The 21,936-nt window shown below is 48.1% G+C and overlaps 1 protein-coding gene and 1 pseudogene across 1 annotated transcript in view; both read right to left on the bottom strand.

Moving 5' to 3' along the window:
- LOC136629122 (zinc finger protein 135-like) overlaps positions 1-21,936 on the bottom strand; it is a 489,576-nt gene that overhangs the window by 273,378 nt on the left and 194,262 nt on the right. The gene's annotated exons all lie outside the window — the stretch shown is intronic.
- LOC136629165 (zinc finger protein OZF-like) overlaps positions 1-21,936 on the bottom strand; it is a 35,081-nt pseudogene that overhangs the window by 3,261 nt on the left and 9,884 nt on the right.

Below are 21,936 nucleotides of genomic sequence, written 5' to 3'. Positions count from 1 at the left end.
GACAGTCTGGTTGGACCAACTTCAGACGCTGATTTGTCAGAGGGGCTCTAGGGAAGACATCTCCAACTGCCTTCCCCTCCTCCAACAGGCAACCAGCTTTCTGGCAGACGCCTCTAGGGAGTCGGTGAGGTTCGGGGCCCGTTCAGCAGCCCTCTCGAACACAGCCAGGAGGGCCGTCTGGGTTAAGGTCTGGACAGGGGATAACGCTTCGAAGAACAGGCTCTGTTCCCTGCCCTTCCAAGGACACAGAATCTTTGGGCCTTCCTTGGATACACTCCTAGAGAAGGCATCGGATAAGAGTCAGGGACTACCATCGGACAAAACCTTCAAGCGGCCTTCCTCCTCCTACCCTCCTCCCTTTGTTCCCTCCAGAACATACAAGGGGAAAGGGAAAACCGGACGTTGGTCCTATCCCAAAGGTGGAAAGGGTGAGAATCCACCCTCCAGGACCCTACAAGTAGGGGGTAGGCTGAGGGGGTTCGCCCTTAAATGGAGTGAGGTGACCTCCAATTCCTGGGCCTTACGCCTAGTCTCGGAAGGCTATAAAATTGAATTCTCCTCCCCTTTCTCCCCGGAGGTTCGTGGTCACCCCCTGCCAGTCACCCTCGTCTGCTCAGGCCCTCCAGTTGGGGGTGCAGGAGCTGTTGTCCCTAGGGGCCATCACCCGGATTCCCACAGAAGAACGGTTCAAGGGGTGTTACTCCCCCTTGTTTCTCGTTAAAAAACCTATAGAACCATAATTAATCTGAGATTCCTGAATAAATCTATCTCATATCAAAGATTTAAAATGGAGTCGCTGCGGTCAGCAATCTCCTTAATCGCACCAGATAGCGTCATGGCCACCGTGGACTTAAAGGACGCCTACTACCATGTCCCTATACACATAGATTCCCAGCAGTTTCTGCGATTTGCCCTGGTGATAGAGGGGTCAGTCTCTCACTTCCAGTTCACGTGCCTGCCGTTCGGGATTTCCTCCGCACCCCGGGTGTTCTCCAAACTGGTGTGTAGAGATGGTGGTGGCGCTAAGGACTAACAAGGTGTTGATTGTCCCATACCTCGACGATTTCCTGATCATAGCAGGATCAGCTTCAGAACTCCGGTTCCAGGTCAACCTCACACTCCATCTGTTCGAGTCGCTAGGCTGGATCATCAACTCTGTTAAATCCAGTCTTCTGCCCGAACAAAAGAAAAGATTCCTAGGAGTTATCCTGGACTCACACCGCCAGTGTTCATTCCTTCCCCTAGAAAGGCAAAAAGCGATCCAGGACGAGTGTCGGGCACTTTCTCTAGCCACCAAAGTCTCCCTTAGGAGAGGCATGAGGGTCATCGGCCTCATGACATCTTGCATCGGGGTAGTCCCTTGGGCCCAATTGCATTGTAGAACTCTCCAAGACTTTATCCTGAGCAACTGGGATAAATCACCCGCTTCCCTGGATCAGACAGTCGTCCTTACTAGAGATGAGCGAACGTACTCGTCCAAGCTTGATATTCGTGCGAATATTAGGGTGTTCGGGATGCTCGTTACTCGTAACGAGTACCACGCGATGTTCTGGTTACTTTCAGTTTCCTCTCTGAGACGTTAGCGCGCTTTTCTGGCCAATTGAAAGACAGGGAAGGCATTACAACTTCCCCCTGTGACGTTCAAGCCCTATACCACCCCCCTGCTGTGAGTGGCTGGGGCGATCAGATGTCACCCGAGTATAAAAATCGGCCCCTCCCGCGGCTCGCCACACATGCCTTGTGACTTAGCTGAGGGAAAGTGCTGCTGCTGGTGCTGCTGTAGGGAGAGCGTTAGGAGTGAGTGTAGGCTTCAAGAACCCCAACGGCCCTTCTTAGGGCCACATCTACTAGTGTGCAGTACTGTGTTAGCACAGTATTTTTTTTTTTTTTTGTCCAAAATTGGATCTGCAGAGCATTGCGCCCAGCAATAGGGACAGAAGTGGTGGTTAGGCAAGGGAGAGTGTTAGGAGTTAGTGTAGGCTTCAAGAACCCCAACGGTCCTTTCTAGGGCCACTTCTATCCGTGTGCAGTACTGTCCAGGCTGCTGTTAGCAGTGTTGCATATTTTTTTTTCTTCTCAAAACCGGCTGTGCAGAGCATTGCACCCGGCATTAATACTACAGGGATAGAATTGTGTAGGCAGGGCCAGAAGACATACATTATTCATTGAATACACGCAGTGGGGTCTTCCCTTTGCTAAAAAGGAAAAGAAATTATATTTGGCCTGCCTGTGTCAGTCCTAAGGTCTGTGTGTACGTGTGTGCTGCGTGTACAACGTACAAAAATCAGACGCAACCAGCTACGCTTTACTGCAGCCTAGCGCCATTGTCTTTCCTGACTGGCAAATACCTGCTCTGCTAGAGTTAATAACTCTGCTACACTATACTTGTGTGACACTTTTTGAGGGCCACACCACAGATATTAAACTTCTTGTTTTTCATTGAATACACGCAGTGGGGTCTTCCCTTTGCAAAAAAGCGAAAACATTATATTTGGCCTGCAGGCTTGCGCCAATTTATTTCCTGCCTGGGAAATCAAATCACTGGTAATACAGCATGCTGAGGGGTAGGGGTAAGCCTAGAGGATGTGGACGTGGACGTGGCCGAGGACGCGTAGGCCCAAGTGAGGGTGTGGGCACAGGCCGAGCTCCTGATCCAGGTGTGTCGCAGCCGACTGCTGCGCGATTAGGAGAGAGGCACGTTTCTGGCGTCCCCACATTCATCGCCCAATTAATGGGTCCACGCGGGAGACCTTTATTAGAAAATGAGCAGTGTGAGCAGGTCCTGTCCTGGATGGCAGAAAGTGCTTCGAGCAACCTATCGTCCAGCCACAGTTCTGCGCCGTCCACTGCTGCAAATCCGAATCCTCTGTCTGCTGCTCCTCCTTCCTCCCAGCCTCCTCACTCCACTACAATGACACATGCTCAGGAGCGGGAACACTCCCAGGAACTGTTCTCGGGCCCCTGCTCAGATTGGGCAGCTGTGGTTCCTCTCCCACCAGAGGAGTTTATCGTCACTGATGCCCAACCATTCGAAAGTTCCCGGGGTCCGGGGGAAGAGGCTGGGGACTTCCGCCAACTGTCTCAAGAACTTTCTGTGGGTGAGGAGGACGATGACGATGAGACACAGTTGTCTTGCAGTGAGGTAGTAGTAAGGGCAGTAAGTCCAAGGGAGCAGCGCACAGAGGATTCGGAGGAAGAGCAGCAGGACGATGAGGTGACTGACCCCACCTGGTGTGTAACGCCTACTCAGGACAGGTCTTCAGAGGGGGAGGCAAGGGCATCAGCAGGGCAGGTTGCAAGAGGCAGTGCGGTGGCCAGGGGTAGAGGCAGGGCCAGACCGAATAATCCACCAAGTGTTTCCCAAAGCACACCCTCGCGCCATGCCACCCTGCAGAGGCCGAGGTGCTCTAAGGTCTGGCAGTTTTTCACAGAGACGCCTGACGACCGACGAACAGTGGTGTGCAACCTTTGTCGCGCCAAGATCAACCGGGGAGCCACCACCAACAGCCTCACCACCACCGGCATGCGCAGACATATGATGGCCAAGCACCCCACAAGGTGGGACGAAGGCCGTTCACCGCCTCCGGTTTGCACCGCTGCCTCTCCCCCTGTGCCCCAACCTGCCACTGAGATCCAACCTCCCTCTCAGGACACAGGCACAACCGTCTCATGGCCTGCACCCACACCCTCACCTCCGCTGTCCTCGGCCCCATCCACCAATGTCTCGCACCGCACAGTCCAGCCGTCGCTAGCGCAAGTGTTGGAGCGCAAGCGCAAGTACGCCACCACGCACCCGCACGCTCAATCGTTACCGTCCACATAGCCAAATTTATCAGCCTCGAGATGCTGCCGTATAGGGTTGTGGAAACGGAGTCCTTCAAAGCTATGATGGCGGCGGTGGCCCCGCGCTACTCAGTTCCCAGTCGCCACTACTTTTCCCGATGTGCCGTCCCAGCCCTGCACGACCACGTCTCCCGCAACATTGTACGCGCCCTCACCAATGCGGTTAGTGGCAAGGTCCACTTAACTACGGACACGTGGACAAGCACAGGCGGGCAGGGCCACTACATCTCCCTGACGGCACATTGGGTGAATTTAGTGGAGGCTGGGACAGAGTCAGAGCCTGGGACCGCTCACGTCCTACCCACCCCCAGAATTGCGGGCCCCAGCTCAGTGGTGGTATCTGCGGCGGTGTATGCTTCTTCCACTAAAGCACCCTCCTCCTCCTCCTCCTCCACCTCTGTCTCGCAATCTAGATGTGTCAGCAGCAGCAGGACGTCGCCAGCAGTCGGTGTCGCGCGGCGTGGCAGCACAGCGGTGGGCAAGCGTCAGCAGGCCGTGCTGAAACTACTCAGCATAGGAGATAGGAGGCACACGGCCCACGAACTGCTGCAGGGTCTGACAGAGCAGACCGACCGTTGGCTTGCGCCGCTGAGCCTCCAACCGGGCATGGTCGTGTGTGACAACGGCCGTAACCTGGTGGCGGCTCTGCAGCTCGGCAGCCTCACGCACGTGCCATGCCTGGCCCACGTCTTTAATTTGGTGGTTCAGCGCTTTCTGAAAAGCTACCCACGCTTGTCAGACCTGCTCGTAAAGGTGCGTCGGCTCTGCGCACATTTCCGCAAGTCCCACACGGACGCTGCCACCCTGCAACATCGCTTTAATCTGCCAGTGCACCGACTGCTGTGCGACGTGCCCACACGGTGGAACTCTACGCTCCACATGTTGGCTAGGCTCTATGAGCAGCGTAGAGCTATAGTGGAATACCAACTCCAACATGGGCGGCGCAGTGGGAGTCAGCCTCCTCAATTCTTTTCAGAAGAGTGGGCCTGGTTGGCAGACATCTGCCAGGTCCTTCGAAACTTTGATCAGTCTACCCAGGTGGTGAGCGGCGATGCTGCAATCATTAGTGTCACCATTCCTCTGCTATGCATCTTGAGAAGTTCCCTGCAAACCATAAAGGCAGCCGCTTTGCGCTCGGAAACAGAGCCGGGGGAAGACAGTATGTCGCTGGATAGTCAGAGCACCCTCCTGTCTATATCTCAGCGCGTTCAGGAGGAGGAGGAGGAGGAGGAGGGGGAAGAGACAGCTTGGCCCACTGCTGACGGTACCCATGCTGGTTGCCTGTCATCATTTCAGCGTGTATGGCCTGAGGAGGAGGAGGAGGAGGAGGAGGATCCTGAAAGTGATCTTCCTAGTGCGGACAGCCATGTGTTGCGTACAGGTACCCTGGCACACATGGCTGACTTCATGCTAGGATGCCTTTCTCGTGACCCTCGCATTCAACGCATTCTGGCCACTACGGATTACTGGGTGTACACACTGGGTGTGCTCGACCCACGCTATAAGGAGAACCTTCCCAGTCTCATACCCGAAGAGGAAAGGGGTTCGAGAGTGATGCTATACCACAGGACCCTGGCGGACAAGCTGATGGTAAAATTCCCATCCGACAGTGCTAGTGGCAGAAGGCGCAGTACCGAGGGCCAGGTAGCAGGGGAGGTGCGGAGATCGAGCAGCATGTACAGCCCAGACAGTGCAACAGTCTTTAAGGGCCTGGCCAGCTTTATGGCTCCCCAGCAAGACTGTGTCACCGCTCCCCAGTCAAGGCTGAGTCGGCGGGAGCACTGTAAAAGGATGGTGAGGGAGTACGTAGCCGATCGCACGACCGTCCTCCGTGACGCCTCTGCCCCCTACAACTACTGGGTGTCGAAGCTGGACACGTGGCCTGAACTAGCGCTGTATGCCCTGGAGGTGCTTGCTTGTCCTGCGGCTAGCGTCTTGTCGGAGAGGGTGTTTAGTGCGGCTGGGGGAATCATCACAGATAAGCGTACCCGCCTGTCAACCGACAGTGCCGACAGGCTAACACTCATCAAGATGAACAAAGCCTGGATTTCCCCAGACTTCTCTTCTCCACCAGCGGACAGCAGCGATACGTAAGCAATACGTAGGCTGCACCCGCGGATGGAAGCTACGTTCTCTCTCACCATCCAAAACGGGGACATTTCTGCTTCATCAATCTGTGTCTAATATTCCTCCTCCTCCTCCTCCTCCTGCTCCTCCTCCTGAAACCTCAGGTAATCACTCTGAACGGGCAATTTTTCTTAGGGCCACAAGGCTCACTCATCTAATTTTTCGAAACAATTTTTATACGTTTCAATGCTCTTAAAAGCGTTGAAACTTTAACTTGAACCAATTTTTCGTTAAACTGGGCTGCCTCCAGGCCTAGTTACCACTTAAGCCACATTAACCAAAGCGATTAATGGGTTTCACCTGCTATCTTGGTTGGGTATGGCCAATTTTTACTGAGGTACATTAGTACTGTTGGTACACCAATTTTTTGGGGCCCTCACCTACAGTGTAATCATAGCAATTTGTATGTTCTTCACCTGCACTCATGGTACAGACGTGTGTGTGGGGTTGGCCTACACTTTAGCTACATAAATGTAACTTGGGCCTTGGCTATACTGCAGCTACTGAAATGGAACGAAGACTGCGCTCCCACTATACTGCTGCTTCGGAATTGTTACTGGGGCCTGTCTTGAGTGCTACTATTGCTGACATGGAACGAAGACTGCGCTCCCGCTATAATGCTGCTAGTGATATGTTAGTGGGGCCTGTCTTGAGTGCTACTATTGCTGACATGGAACGAAGACTGCGCTCCCGCTATAATGCTGCTAGTGATATGTTAGTGGAGCCTGTCCTAATGCTACGGCTGAAATGTTACGAATTCTGGGCTCTGCCTATACCGCTGCTAATGGTATGTCTCTGGGGTGTGGAAACAGAGGCTTCCCAAAGACATGATGGCGGCGAGGCCATTTCCCACCAACGCGGTTACTGTAAAGGTGCATATAACCACGGACACGTGTAGAGGACACGTAGTGCCTCAAAAACATCCCCCTCCTCCTCCAACAGGGAAAACAAACATTCTTGGCAAATGCCTTTGCATTGGTTCGTCTGGTGGCAGTCCAAGAATTTCACCTTTACCGACACTACAAGAGAGACCCCCCACCATCCCCCCACCACGGCCCACTTAATCCTGGCCACATTCCGAAAACCAACAAAATAAAACCGCGCTACCAGGTCCGCAGTCACCACCACATTACCACCAACGCGGTTACTGTTAAGGTACATATTACCAGTCTGACTGGGGCATGCAGAGACACCTTGACAGAATGAATAGTGTGTGGCACATAGGTTCCCCATTGCTATGCCCACGTGTGCAGCTCCTGATGGCGGTGGCACAGGATTCTATTTCTCATTGCTTCTGTACAGCATTGTGGGCTATCGCCCCGCCACTTTTAAAGAGGGTCGCTGCCTAGCCGTGCCAACCTCTGCAGTGTGTGCCTGCGGTTCCTCCTCATGGCAGACGCACTTCTAAATAGACATGAGGGTGGTGAGGCATTAGGGCAGCTGAAGGCTGCGCAGGGACACTTTGGTGTGCGCTGTGGGGGGGAGGGGGGGCGGTTGGGCAGCATGTAAGCCAGGAGAAGTGGCAGTGGAGTGTCATGCAGGCAGTGATTGTGCTTTGTTGGAGGTAGTGTGGTGCTTAGCTAAGGTATGCCATGCTAATGAGGGCTTTTCAGAAGTAAAAGTTTTTGGGAGGGGGGGGGGGCCCACTCTTGCCGCTATTGTGGCTTAATAGTGGGACCTGTGAACTTGAGATGCAGCCCAACATGTAGCCCCTCGCCTGCCCTATCCGTTGCTGTGTCGTTCCGATCACTTTCTTGAATTGCCCAGATTTTCACACAAGGAAACCTTAGCGAGCATCGGCGAAATACAAAAATGCTCGGGTCGCCCATTGACTTCAATGGGGTTCGTTACTCGAAACGAACCCTCGAGCATCGCGAAAAGTTCGTCCCGAATAACGAGCACCCGAGCATTTTGGTGCTCGCTCATCTCTAGTCCTTACCCATAAAATAAGGTCCTCCTTGGAGTGGTGGATGTCTGTTTCCAACCTTGCCAGAGCCACGGTTTGCTACCCCTCATCCCCAGTATCCATCTTTACTGACGCGAGTGCAACTGGCTGGGGGGCCCACTTAGGCCGTCATTACGTCCAAGGGGGCTGGAACCAGGAGGAAGCTACTCAGTCCTCCAACTACAAAGAACTTTGCGCTGTCTGGAAGGCCATTCGGGGCTTCGAGACAGAGATCAGGGGTAGACACATTAAGATCTTCTCGGATAATATAACAACTCTGTCCCTCATTCGCCACCAGGGATCTACGCGGAACTCCCGACTCCAAGACCTGGCGGCGAAAGTTCTCGGGTGGATAGAGCAGCGGACACCTTCCGTCGCAGCGTTCCACGTAAGGGGCCCAGAGAACTCCATGGCAGACCATCTCAGCCGCAGGAAGATAGATCCGGGGGAGTGGACTCTACATCCACACGCTTTCCAGCTTATTATAGAAAGATGGGGGACACCAAAGGTGGACTTGTTCGCCTCTCGGGAGAACACCAAGTGTCCCCGGTATTTCTCCAGGGGAGTAGACGGGGGCTTCCTGGGAATAGACGCACTGTCCCAGGCTTGGGATTGGGACCTTGCATACGCCTTCCCACCTATCCCCCTGATCCCTCTGGTCCTAAGGAAAATTCAGGGGTCCCCGGGCTCCGTTATCCTGGTGGCCCCATTCTGGCCCAAGAGACCCTGGTTCCCGCTCCTGGCCGCTCTCTCGACACGGGATCCACTACATCTGACGCAGAGAGACGACCTCCTTCAGCAGGGACCCCTGATATGCCCGAAGGTCCGACAGTTCAGACTGGCGGCCTGGAAGCTGAGCGGGTAAAATACCTGAGCCAGGGCTTATCAGGGAGGGTGACCAATACTTTATGTGAGAGCCTCAAGAAATCCACCAGAAATATATATACTAGGGTGTGGGACACCTTCTCTAGGTGGTTGGGGCGTAGTATTCATGACCTCCAACAGCCGGACATTAACAAGATATTGGAGTTCCTACAGGATGGATTAGATATGGGGCTAAGACCTAGTACCTTTAAGGTCCAGGTGGCCGCCCTTGGGGCCTTCTTTGACTCCCCTTTAGGGGACCATAGGCTAATTAAAAAATATCTTAAAGGGGCAGTCAGACTTCACCCCTTTGTAAGGGACCCAGATATAGAACTTAAAATAAATAACTTTATTAATTATGAGTTAAAAACTTCGGGGCAAACAAAAAAAGACAATCACACATAACACGTAGTGACAGGACAAAAAAGAAAGGAGAAAAGAGAGACCAATGTGGATAAGGGATTCAAATAGGGAAGGGGAGGATACGGGATGTCAATGGAGTTACACCCGACCGTGTAAATGATCCCTATAGGTCTCTTATATATGCAAAGCTCTCAATGAGTATAGGAGAAATTTTCCCACATTTGCATAAGTCCTTTCTGTTTTCTCAAAGTGCTGTTAAATCTTCGTGATCAACACCTAATGTTTTAATGTGTATTAGGTAGGTGTACAAATGCAAATAGATGTTGTCACATGAGTTGGTACATATGTGTCCTCCTTGGGACCATTCTTATTTGATCAGAGCTTTTTTTGCTCGATTGATCAGAACTTTCATATTCTGGTCAAAACCTTTGTGCTCGACACGTTTCCCTATCGGAATTTGCCGATAGTTCATCAGGAGCAGGGTCCAGATATTACCCAAGATATATGGATGGTGTGAGGCAAAATATGCCTGTCACTATTCAATGTGTCTTTGAGGGATATCCTCCTTTAATACAAAGGGCCCACTATGCCTTGTCTGCAGTTATTTGCAGACCAGAGACCCCTATCGGTGCTTCAAATAGTATAGATGAGAGATATAAAGGTTGTTTTAATAGATTGATTCGCATCCATATGTTAAGATGCAGGGTCTATATTGCTCGTAGATAACGATTTTTTGCGGCTCTCATTAGATCCCACCGTCTTTTGATGAACGGTGTAGTTCTTAAAAGCCTTCCTGTACTCTAGATCATCAACGTTAGATAGAAATTTGGAATATGCCCATATTCCGTTTAAACAACTTCCAAGTCCAAATTTTTAGTTATGGAGATCGAGATATCATGGTCTTCCCATCAGGACTATATATAATGTGGAAGTTTCTCTCTCTGAATCAATGCCCTAATTGAATCAAAAGTGGCTAGTAGTGGATGCCCCAGTGGCAAGTAGTTTTTTTGAGCCTCCCACAGGACGTTCAGGAGAAATAGCTCATAGCTTAGAAGTGCTGGCTACAGATAGCTCATAGTAAAGTCGCATACCGGGTCACTACCCCATGCAAGACAAAAAGAGGCTAATAGTAACTGCCACAATGGCAAAATTGCATCTTAATCTAATTCAGACAAGAGCTGGAAGATTCAGAGTAAAGTAGCATAAATAGATCTTATAAGAGTAGAGTATCTAAGAGCAAGGCATTAGTGGTCAAGCATAGCGTCTGCAGCTCTGGTGGTGAGCAGCAGACATCTGAATACTATGTGTCAGAGTCCAGGTTTTAAAGCTCCTCTAGCTCCTCCCATTCAGTGTGTCATTACGGATATGGCCAATTAGGAGGCTTCGGGGGAGGTGCTAGAACCAATGCACTACCTCCAGAGTTATCCATGCATTATATTTGTTACAGATAGGTCTCATTTATGTCCGGGATGACCGCATGCCATGCTGGTCTAAACCGCAATCTCCCCTTGTTGTTTGATCCACTTTAAACCCCATCGATGTGGGATTTGTCCAGGAGGTTTACTTTACTTCCGCGTTCCATGTTGGAACGCAAACGGGACGTCACAGGCGCAAGCGTACGACGTGACGTATGACGTCATCACGTCGCGTCCCGCTGCTCATTATTGCGGCTGTCATGCATTCAAATGACGGCGTCCTCGTATCTAAATCATTTAGGAGGCGGGGTTCTGCCCTGCCAGGACGTATCCTGGCCGCGTCACCGAGGAGGGGAGGGGGGGGGGGGGAGGCGTTTACAGGGGGCGTGTCAGGATCTTCCCTGTATTTTGATGTAGTTTTAGGCCTCATGTCCACGGGCAAAATATGATTTAAGATCCGCAGCGGATCTCCCGCACGCGGATCCGCATCCCATAGGGATGCATTGACCACCCGCGGGTAGATAAATACCCGCGGATGGTCAATAAAAGGGATTTTAAAAAAAATGGAGCATGAAAAAATCTGGACCATGCTCCATTTTCGTGCGGGTCTCCCGCGGGGACAGCACACGCGGGCTTCAATTGAAGCGTATGGAAGCCGTCCGGATCCGCGGGAGACCTAAAATAGGAATTTAAAAGAATTTACCCATCCGGAGCGGACCGGGAAGGTCTTCTCTTCCTCACGGCCGGATCTTTCTTGCTTCGGCTCGGCGGATGTGCCCGGCGCATGCGCGCGGCACGTCGGCGACGTGACGAATTCATCCGACGGCCGAAAAAGAAGATCCGGCCGTGAGGAAGAGCAGACCTTCCCCGCCCGCTACGGATAGGTAAATTCTTTTAAATTCTTATTTTCAGCGCTCATGTCCGCGGGGCAGGAGGGACCCGCTACGGATTCTACATGTAGAATCCGTAGCGGGCCTGATTTTCCCCGTGGACATGAGGCCTTAGGGATATACACATCAACCTTTGCGTTCTATGATGTGCCAATTCCCTAATTGTTGCAGAGGGATCCATCGATGTTGCATCCGGACGCCGAGGGGTATCATGGCAGGTCAAAGAAGAAATTTGTAAATTGCTGAGTTTGTTCCAATTTATAAGCATGGATACATATGTCCAATTGGGACATATTAATGCATATTGTCTGTATTTCGTGTTTGGTCCCATATCCTAAGCCAAGTTTTCTAAGAATATACTGACATAGATCTTTGATTGGGACATATTTATGCATAATATCTATATTGAATATTTAGTCCCATATGATAAGGAACTATTTTTCTCGAGGTATGCTAACACATATATAGTCATATGGGGTCCTTAATGTTAGCCCAATACTTGATAGAGAAATATCAAAATAAAGGTTCAATGAAACGCAGGCGTGGTTCTGTTGTAATTTATAGATAGGCTTTATGCATTATTTTAATGTACGTTGCCATATTGGTGGGGAGTAATCTTTCTTTCTGTTGTTTATATCCGGAGGTGGTACCTGTAGACGGGAGATACTGAAGGTAGTATGACAATTATTTTGGAGACACTCAGCCCCGCTTCGTTGTTTGTTGTTACAGGAAGCAATTGAAATTCAAGGTTGCGTTTATGCCTTTAGGTGTTAGTGTATCCAGGCGAAAGATCCAAGATGCTTCTTTTTGCAGGAGTTTTTTATCCGTATGTCCTCGTCTTGCGTTTACGCGTAGAGTTTCAATCCCTTGAAATTTTAGGGCATTCATGTCTCCTCCATGAAAACTTTTGATATGATCTGCCAAGGGTGTAGATTCACCCCGGCGGATATTCCCTATGTGTCCTAGTATTTGTCGGCGAAATTGCTGCACAGTCTTGCCGACATAGTTCATCGGACAAGTACATGAAGCCTCTCCAACACGCGTCTCTCACCATTAGACAGATTGTGGTCAGATAGGTTGACCACTTGGAGTCTGTCTTCCTCATGAGTTTCTGTCTCCATGCTGGGTTGGAATTCCAGCGAATCTGAGGCAGATGGCAGTCTGTTTCTGTTGTTTATAGTGGCATTTGGTGGTCCCTTCTCCCTCGGAGAAAATATTGGGAAATTGGTTGATCTAAAAAATTCCCTGGTTGTGCCTTCCTTCCTCGTCCTCTTTGGTGTTTTGGGTAGCGCCCACATCTCTGAGGCATGGGAGGTCTCCTAGCGCTCCCTATTCTTTCAATATCAGAGAGGTCAGAAGAACTAATGTCTGTTTAGGATGGTGTTCTATTCCCTGTATATGGGCCATCATGTGCCCCATCGTACGCCAATTTATACCTGGGCTGGTGGGAGGAAAAACACATCTACAATAACGAGGAATGGTTGGAAAACATCATTTTATGGCTAAGGTACATTGACGATATCTTTATTCTGTGGAAGGGAACGGAGGAATCCTTCCATAAATTCGTCAATGTACTAAACACCAACAACCTGAACTTGCGAGTAACCTCGGAAATAAATGAGAAATCAGTAGCCTTTTTGGACCTCCTCATTTCCAAAAAAAGAGGATGGATCCATTGTGTCAACCCTATACCGAAAAAGCACGGCAACTAACAGTCTGCTTAAATGGGATAGTTACCACCCTCTGGCTCTAAAACGAGGAATCCCAAAAGGACAATTTTTAAGACTGAAAAGGAACTGCTCCGAGAAACACGACTTCCAAAAAGAAAGCCTCAAGTTAAAACAGCGATTCCAGAATAGCGACTATCCTGTAGAAGTCATTAATGATGCACACAAATATGCAGAGGAACAACCAAGGAACACATTATTAGTCCCACGAAAACGAGAACCATCTAACCTCTCTCGAATAATTGGGACATACGACACTGGCAACAGACAGGTTAAAAACATCCTGGAACATTATTGGAACATTCTCACGAAAGACCCTGATCTAGAAGACGTGATCCCACTACAGCCAGCAATTACGTATCGCCGAGGTCATAACCTGAGGGATCATTTAGTTAAAAGCCATTTTGCACCTTCACCAACACAAGACAATTGGCTTAACAAAAGAATACCCTCAGGAACATTCAAATGCCACGACTGCGCAGCCTGTCACTACATACTAAAGAGCCAAGTATTCGAAAGCGCGAGCACCAAAAAGAGATACGAGAACAGAAGCTTCATCAATTGTCGAACAAAAAATGTTGTGTATATGGCTTCATGTACTTGTCCGATGAACTATGTCGGCAAGACTGTGCAGCAATTTCGCCGACAAATACTAGGACACATAGGGAATATCCGCCGGGGTGAATCTACACCCTTGGCAGATCATATCAAAAGTTTTCATGGAGGAGACATGAATGCCCTAAAATTTCAAGGGATTGAAACTCTACGCGTAAACGCAAGACGAGGACATACGGCTAAAAAACTCCTGCAAAAAGAAGCATCTTGGATCTTTCGCCTGGATACACTAACACCTAAAGGCATAAACGCAACCTTGAATTTCAATTGCTTCCTGTAACAACAAACAACGAAGCGGGGCTGAGTGTCTCCAAAATAATTGTCATACTACCTTCAGTATCTCCCGTCTACAGGTACCACCTCCGGATATAAACAACAGAAAGAAAGATTACTCCCCACCAATATGGCAACGTACATTAAAATAATGCATAAAGCCTATCTATAAATTACAACAGAACCACGCCTGCGTTTCATTGAACCTTTATTTTGATATTTCTCTATCAAGTATTGGGCTAACATTAAGGACCCCATATGACTATATATGTGTTAGCATACCTCGAGAAAAATAGTTCCTTATCATATGGGACTAAATATTCAATATAGATATTATGCATAAATATGTCCCAATCAAAGATCTATGTCAGTATATTCTTAGAAAACTTGGCTTAGGATATGGGACCAAACACGAAATACAGACAATATGCATTGATATGTCCCAATTGGACATATGTATCCATGCTTATAAATTGGAACAAACTCAGCAATTTACAAATTTCTTCTTTGACCTGCCATGATACCCCTCGGCGTCCGGATGCAACATCGATGGATCCCTCTGCAACAATTAGGGAATTGGCACATCATAGAACGCAAAGGTTGATGTGTATATCCCTAAAACTAAATCGAAATACAGGGAAGATCCTGACACGCCCCCTGTAAACGCCTCCCCCCCCCTCGTCCCCTCCTCGGTGACGCGGCCAGGATATGTCCTGGCAGGGCAGAACCCCCGCCTCCTAAATGATTTAGATACGAGGACGCCGTCATTTGAATGCATGACAGCCGCAATAATGAGCAGCGGGACGCGACGTGATGACGTCATACGTCACGTCGTACGCTTGCGCCTGTGACGTCCCGTTTGCGTTCCAACATGGAACGCGGAAGTAAAGTAAACCTCCTGGACAAATCCCACATCGATGGGGTTTAAAGTGGATCAAACAACAAGGGGAGATTGCGGTTTAGACCAGCATGGCATGCGGTCATCCCGGACATAAATGAGACCTATCTGTAACAAATATAATGCATGGATAACTCTGGAGGTAGTGCATTGGTTCTAGCACCTCCCCCGAAGCCTCCTAATTGGCCATATCCGTAATGACACACTGAATGGGAGGAGCTAGAGGAGCTTTAAAACCTGGACTCTGACACATAGTATTCAGATGTCTGCTGCTCACCACCAGAGCTGCAGACGCTATGCTTGACCACTAATGCCTTGCTCTTAGATACTCTACTCTTATAAGATCTATTTATGCTACTTTACTCTGAATCTTCCAGCTCTTGTCTGAATTAGATTAAGATGCAATTTTGCCATTGTGGCAGTTACTATTAGCCTCTTTTTGTCTTGCATGGGGTAGTGACCCGGTATGCGACTTTACTATGAGCTATCTGTAGCCAGCACTTCTAAGCTATGAGCTATTTCTCCTGAACGTCCTGTGGGAGGCTCAAAAAAACTACTTGCCACTGGGGCATCCACTACTAGCCACTTTTGATTCAATTAGGGCATTGATTCAGAGAGAGAAACTTCCACATTATATATAGTCCTGATGGGAAGACCATGATATCTCGATCTCCATAACTAAAAATTTGGACTTGGAAGTTGTTTAAACGGAATATGGGCATATTCCAAATTTCTATCTAACGTTGATGATCTAGAGTACAGGAAGGCTTTTAAGAACTACACCGTTCATCAAAAGACGGTGGGATCTAATGAGAGCCGCAAAAAATCGTTATCTACGAGCAATATAGACCCTGCATCTTAACATATGGATGCGAATCAATCTATTAAAACAACCTTTATATCTCTCATCTATACTATTTGAAGCACCGATAGGGGTCTCTGGTCTGCAAATAACTGCAGACAAGGCATAGTGGGCATTTTGTATTAAAGGAGGATATCCCTCAAAGACACATTGAATAGTGACAGGCATATTTTGCCTCACACCATCCATATATCTTGGGTAATATCTGGACCCTGCTCCTGATGAACTATCGGCAAATTCCGATAGGGAAACGCGTCGAGCACAAAGGTTTTGACCAGAATATGAAAGTTCTGATCAATCGAGCAAAAAAAGCTCTGATCAAATAAGAATGGTCCCAAGGAGGACACATATGTACCAACTCATGTGACAACATCTATTTGCATTTGTACACCTACCTAATACACATTAAAACATTAGGTGTTGATCACGAAGATTTAACAGCACTTTGAGAAAACAGAAAGGACTTATGCAAATGTGGGAAAATTTCTCCTTTACTCATTGAGAGCTTTGCATATATAAGAGACCTATAGGGATCATTTACACGGTCGGGTGTAACTCCATTGACATCCCGTATCCTCCCCTTCCCTATTTGAATCCCTTATCCACATTGGTCTCTCTTTTCTCCTTTCTTTTTTGTCCTGTCACTACGTGTTATGTGTGATTGTCTTTTTTTGTTTGCCCCGAAGTTTTTAACTCATAATTAATAAAGTTATTTATTTTAAGTTCTATATCTGTGATGGGCTTCTAGTTCAGATTATATAGACTAAGTATACCACTGTGATTTGCAAATACCCCTTTGTAAGGGAAACCATGCCCCCATGGGACCTGAACCTAGTTTTACAGGCCCTCTGCGCACACCCCTTTGAGCCCCTGAAGGATCTATCAGTTTAGATCCTCTCCTATAAGGTTGCTTTTCTAGTTGCCATCACAGCCAGACGGATTGGGGAAATCCAATCCCTCTCTATTAGGGCTCCGTATATGACCACCTTCCCGGATAAAATAGAGATTAGGCCTGACCCTTTTTTTCAACCGAAAGTTCTCACAGACTTTCATAGGGAACAGCGAATAGTACTTCCCTCCTTCTGCCAGGAACCCCGTAACACCACGGAACAGAGGTTCCATAATCTAGATGTTAGACGAGCAGTCCTGAAGTATTTGGAGGTCACACATTCCTTCAGGAAGTCTAACAACCTCTTTATTCAATTTCAGGGTCCACGCAGAGGAGGGGCCGCTACTAAGGACTCCTTAGCGCGTTCGGTCAGGAGGGCCATAGAAGAGGCGTACAGATCCCAGGGGATCCCACTCCCGGGCGACGTTAGAGCCCATTCCACTAGGGCGGTCGCCTGTTCCTGGGCGGAGAGAGCCCAGGCGACAACCGACCAGATCTGCAGAGCCGCCACACGGTCAAGCACGCATACCTTCACTAAACACTATCGCCTGGACCTGGGGGCCAGCCGTGATATGGCCTTTGGGCGGAAGGTGCTACAGGCAGTGGTCCCTCCCTAAAGCCCTCGGTTGTTGGCACTTCTCCAGGTGTATGCTGTCAGGATGACGAGGGGAAGACAGGAATTAGGTCCTACCTGTTAATTCCTTTTCTTGAAGTCATCCTGACAGCATAGGGGCTTTCCCCTCCCTTTGAGTTATTTTTACGTGAAGTAACGTATTGTACTATGATTTCTGTATTAAAAATGATTGGTTAAGCAAAGCCGGGTCACTGTAGTTATTTGGTACACACTGGTGAGCCGGTGGTGGGAGTTACCTTTTGTGTTTTTTCCGCTTCCTGTCCCAACAGGTGTCCAGCGGACAACCTCCAGGTGTATGCTGTCAGGATGACTTCAAGAAAAGGAATTAACAGGTAGGACCTAATTCCTGTCTACATCAATAACATGGGGGTCCCAGGGGTCTGAAAAAGGGTCATGAAAAGTACTGGACAGCAGAGTCCTGTACAACCTCTGGGTTCCTGCTCCCGGTAGATCTCCGAGCCCAAGCTACAGAAATAGTATTTTCCATACAGATGGAGTTCGGCCATTTCTGCACCAAGATCAGTTTCTGTTTTTCCATTAAAAAAACTCATATAGAATCTCCCATGAAGCTGGATGTCAGGAACACACAGTATACAGCAAATATAGAGCTGCTCATCTATAAGACAGCTTAGTACATACAATAATTCTATATCCTGTCATGTCAGACCAGGACTAGGCCGGGGGCAGGTGACAACCAAGCTGGGTTGCCCCACACATGTTTATGGCCACCTAGTTTGCCCCGATCTCAAAGCTATGGCAGCTCCTGCCGCTACTAGTTCTGACAGTCTTAATCATGGTACTGCTGTGTCCCGCTCTCTCTCACAGGCTGAAAGAGTGACCTTCCTCCCGTCTCCAGCGTTCACTGTAGTTGAGTGACCGCGTCGGGGGGAAAGAAGTGAGGTCACATTGTGAGCCGGTGAGAGAGCACACAACACAACTGAGAATGATGGGGAAAAGTGGAGGATAATGGGGTCTGTTCATGTACATTGATGAGCATGGGGGCTGTTTGGGGTACAGTGGAATATGATGTGAGCATTTTGGAGGATGATAGGGACTGTTTGCAGGACCTTGGAGGATGAGGGAGTAGTTTGGGGGACATGGAAGTATGATGCTGCCACTTGGAGATGGACATGAATTATATGGAATTAAATCTTTTGGTGTTTAAAGTTTGCTCTTGGGCCCATAGGACTCTAGCTATACCAATGTTCGGAGTCTCAGAGGAAGTCGCATTACTAACTGAGGCAACAGCAGGGGGCACTATTACATAAAGGGAGATCACAACGGTGGGGGGGAGGGGTGGCACTATTACCTAGTGAAACTATAGTGGGCAGCTTGATGGGGAGAGTGCGCTGAAACAAGGTTTGGCTGCAAGAAGTCGTAGTGGCAGTCTGACTCCATAGATAAGAAAATATAATATATTATATTTATCCCAGTGGGGGAGGGGCATTCTTAGTTTTGCTCTAGGTCGCCATGGAATCTACATAACAATCTGCAGCCGGTGACCGAGGAGAATCTGTGACTCTTCTCTGCTGTATTTAGTGGTTACTACTCACCTGGGCGGTTACCTGTAGGAATCCCCTCTTTACACCGCTGATCGCCCCTCACATTTGTCTCTGTAGTATTAATATTGGTCAGATCTTCATCCTGATACAAAAGCTGTGAGACAAATGTTGTAAAAGTCAGCAGACGGTTGGAGGAGTCATGTGGAAGGTTTTACATGACCAGAAAAGGTCATTAATCATCATGATGACCAAAAATGACCTGACAGCAGTAGTTATCAGAGTCATGTCAAAGTGGGTGCAGATTTACTTAGATTACAACTGCTCGTTAAAGGGATTCTGTCAGCGGGTTCATGACATTTGATTTGGAGCTCATCTAACATAGTAAAATAGTCTGCTAGGCTGAAAAAAGACAAGTGTCCATCCACTTCAGCCCGTTTCCACCCACTCCTGCTTGTTGATCCAGAGGAAGGCGGTAAAAAGAAAAAAAACCCTAATGGAGGCAGTAGCCAATTTGCTTATTTGTTGGGTAAAAAATTTTTTCTCAACTCCATAGTGTCAGTCAGAACAATCACTGGATCAATATTTGAAAAAGTTCCTACCTGCCTCTAAGACGGATGATTGGAAGATACCCGGATCACAACCCTTCCGGTTATTAAATGTCTATATCCTGTAATATGGTAGCACTCTAAAAAGACATCTAATTCCCTCAAACTCCTCAATCGATTTTGTCACTTCCTCAGGCAGAGAGTTCCAGGGTCTCACTGCTCTTACAGTTAAGAACCCCCTTCTGAGTTGGTGATAAAACCTTCTTTCCTTTAGACATAGAGGATGCCCTCTTGTCACCGTCGCAGTTCTGGTGTCCCTGGTTCCCAATTCTGACATGACTGGGGTCCTTAGGCCAAGTGATAACATTTTTAATTAGATACGGAGGTTATCAATGCGAAGTTGTATGTCCTTATGGAATGAAGTAAGGTTATCACCCTGGGTCATTCAGAGGTCCAAGGGAATTGTCGTATGCTCACACCCCAGGAAAATGTAGAAGCGACAGTTCTGCCCATTGAGTCTGGAAGGGGATTCCTGCATATAAATAGTGTTCAAATCAAATGGGACACATACACAAGAGCTTGGAGGTATTTAAACCCTTTCCAATCACTGACTCCCCGGGACCAGGGGTAGAAATTATAAGTGGGTCTAGAGGACCATACATTGTGAGCGCAGTTAGACTAAACTATCACTTTGAGGAAGCCTCTAATATCATTGATTGTCATCTGCTCGCCATTCTGGGACACGAGCCCTCACCCAGAATTTTTGTTTTGCGTGCATGGTTTAAGTGGTCTGCCCTGAGTATAAAGGCAGGATTGTATGTGCGTGGAGTAACTACAGCTGGCTATAATGCATATGTTGGGTGTTGGCTGTGCTTTTGTGCAGGCTACTAATGTATTTGTATTATATTGGGAATGCATCACACAAGAAGGTAGACCCTCACTCTCACAACAGGCGAGGATCCCAAAGTTGGCATTTATGGCATATCCTGTGCACACGTAGTGGCTGTAGCACTTCCAAAAACTGCACTGCCTTGTCCGCTCCTATGAGTCCCATAAACTAAATTTAAGGACTTATAGGAGCTGAAGCGCTGAATCCAGCGATGCAAGTCCTATACTTATTCTGCTTGGTATTCCCCTGCTGTCCGCAGATATGCCAAGGAGAGTAAGCATATGCTCACTTTCACATGGTCAAGAAAATCACGAGACTTGTGCCGTGCGGGAAGAAAAAAAAATCACTGCGTGTTCTATCTTTTTGCTTTCCTCAGAGCACATTGCATATGGTTTTCAATGACACAGGAAACCACATCTCATGGCATGCGATGCAATGCTTTTGTTGTGGAATATAAAGTGGTAAGTTTCAGAATGCAATAAGTGTATGTTTCTTACCTTGTATTGGACTATTAACCCTTAAATAGAAGACTAAAACCTATGCTTTTTTAGTGCCAGGAACTAGAATTTTAAGATAAGAAGTCAACAGACAAATTAAATAAGGCTAAGCTATGTTAACAGAGAAGACACACAACTAGAGCAGAAATATTGTCTAATGCAACAGCAATATCCTGACTTAGGTAATTTCTATGTCTGAGACGAGCCTTAAGAGCTTTAAGACTATTTGGTAGATGTCAATAAGTATTTTCACCTTTGTAACAGTAAGCTACGTAACACTAATCTTTGTACCAGACAACATTTGGATACGCCCTTGTCTTTCTGTATAAGAATTGGTAATGTTGATGATAAAGTAGAATTCATTCGAGAAGTGTCTTGACATAACATGGAGTGATTTCATGCTATTGATAGATAATGCTAGCAAAATCTCCTCATCACGGGCTTCCATATCTACCAATTTGGCACCTGGCAACGAGGTCATCAGATCGGGACCGGTGTGGTCTGATAACACTTCCCACTGAAAACAATGGGAAACATTTGTCGATCGCTACTTCCCAGAAGTGATGGGAGGCGTTTTTGCCATGACAATGCCTTGCATCTGCAGGTAAAACGCATCATTTCTGTATCTTAGATTACTGATGGTTCTTCCATCTATTTTCAACCCAATACCCTGATCATTTATGTCCAGCCACCTCAGGATCACTGCCGCATAGAGACAAGACAGGAAAGACAACAAAGATTTCCTGAACGCCCGATGCAGGAGCCTTGAATTGGCCTTTAAGAAGGGTCAAACAAGGGAATTATTTGCCATTTTGAAAAAGATGAAGAAGCCTTTCTCTGCCTGCCAAGCAGCCATAAAGGACCACGATGGGAATGAAATCCGTGACCAGCAAGACATGAAGAAGAGATGGAAAGAATATACAGAAGGACTATAAGTCAGCGCAACAGTGACCATGCAGAGGAACATGGGAGCCAAGAGGAAAGTGAAGTGGGCGATGAGGCAGCTACCAGACAGCAAAACATCTGGCATCAATAGAATCATTGCAGAGCTGCTCTAACCAGTCCAGAGAGCCGCACTAATAACACTATGGGGGGCAATCTGGAGCACCTGTACATGGCCAAAGGATTGGGAAAGATCAGTTTCATCTCACTGCCTAA

This window comes from Eleutherodactylus coqui, chromosome 5 (assembly GCF_035609145.1).
Source record: "Eleutherodactylus coqui strain aEleCoq1 chromosome 5, aEleCoq1.hap1, whole genome shotgun sequence".
Classification (NCBI taxonomy): Eukaryota; Metazoa; Chordata; class Amphibia; order Anura; family Eleutherodactylidae; genus Eleutherodactylus; species Eleutherodactylus coqui.
The sequence above is the reverse complement of the archived record's forward strand: the minus strand, read 5'-3'. Positions and strand labels throughout refer to the sequence as shown.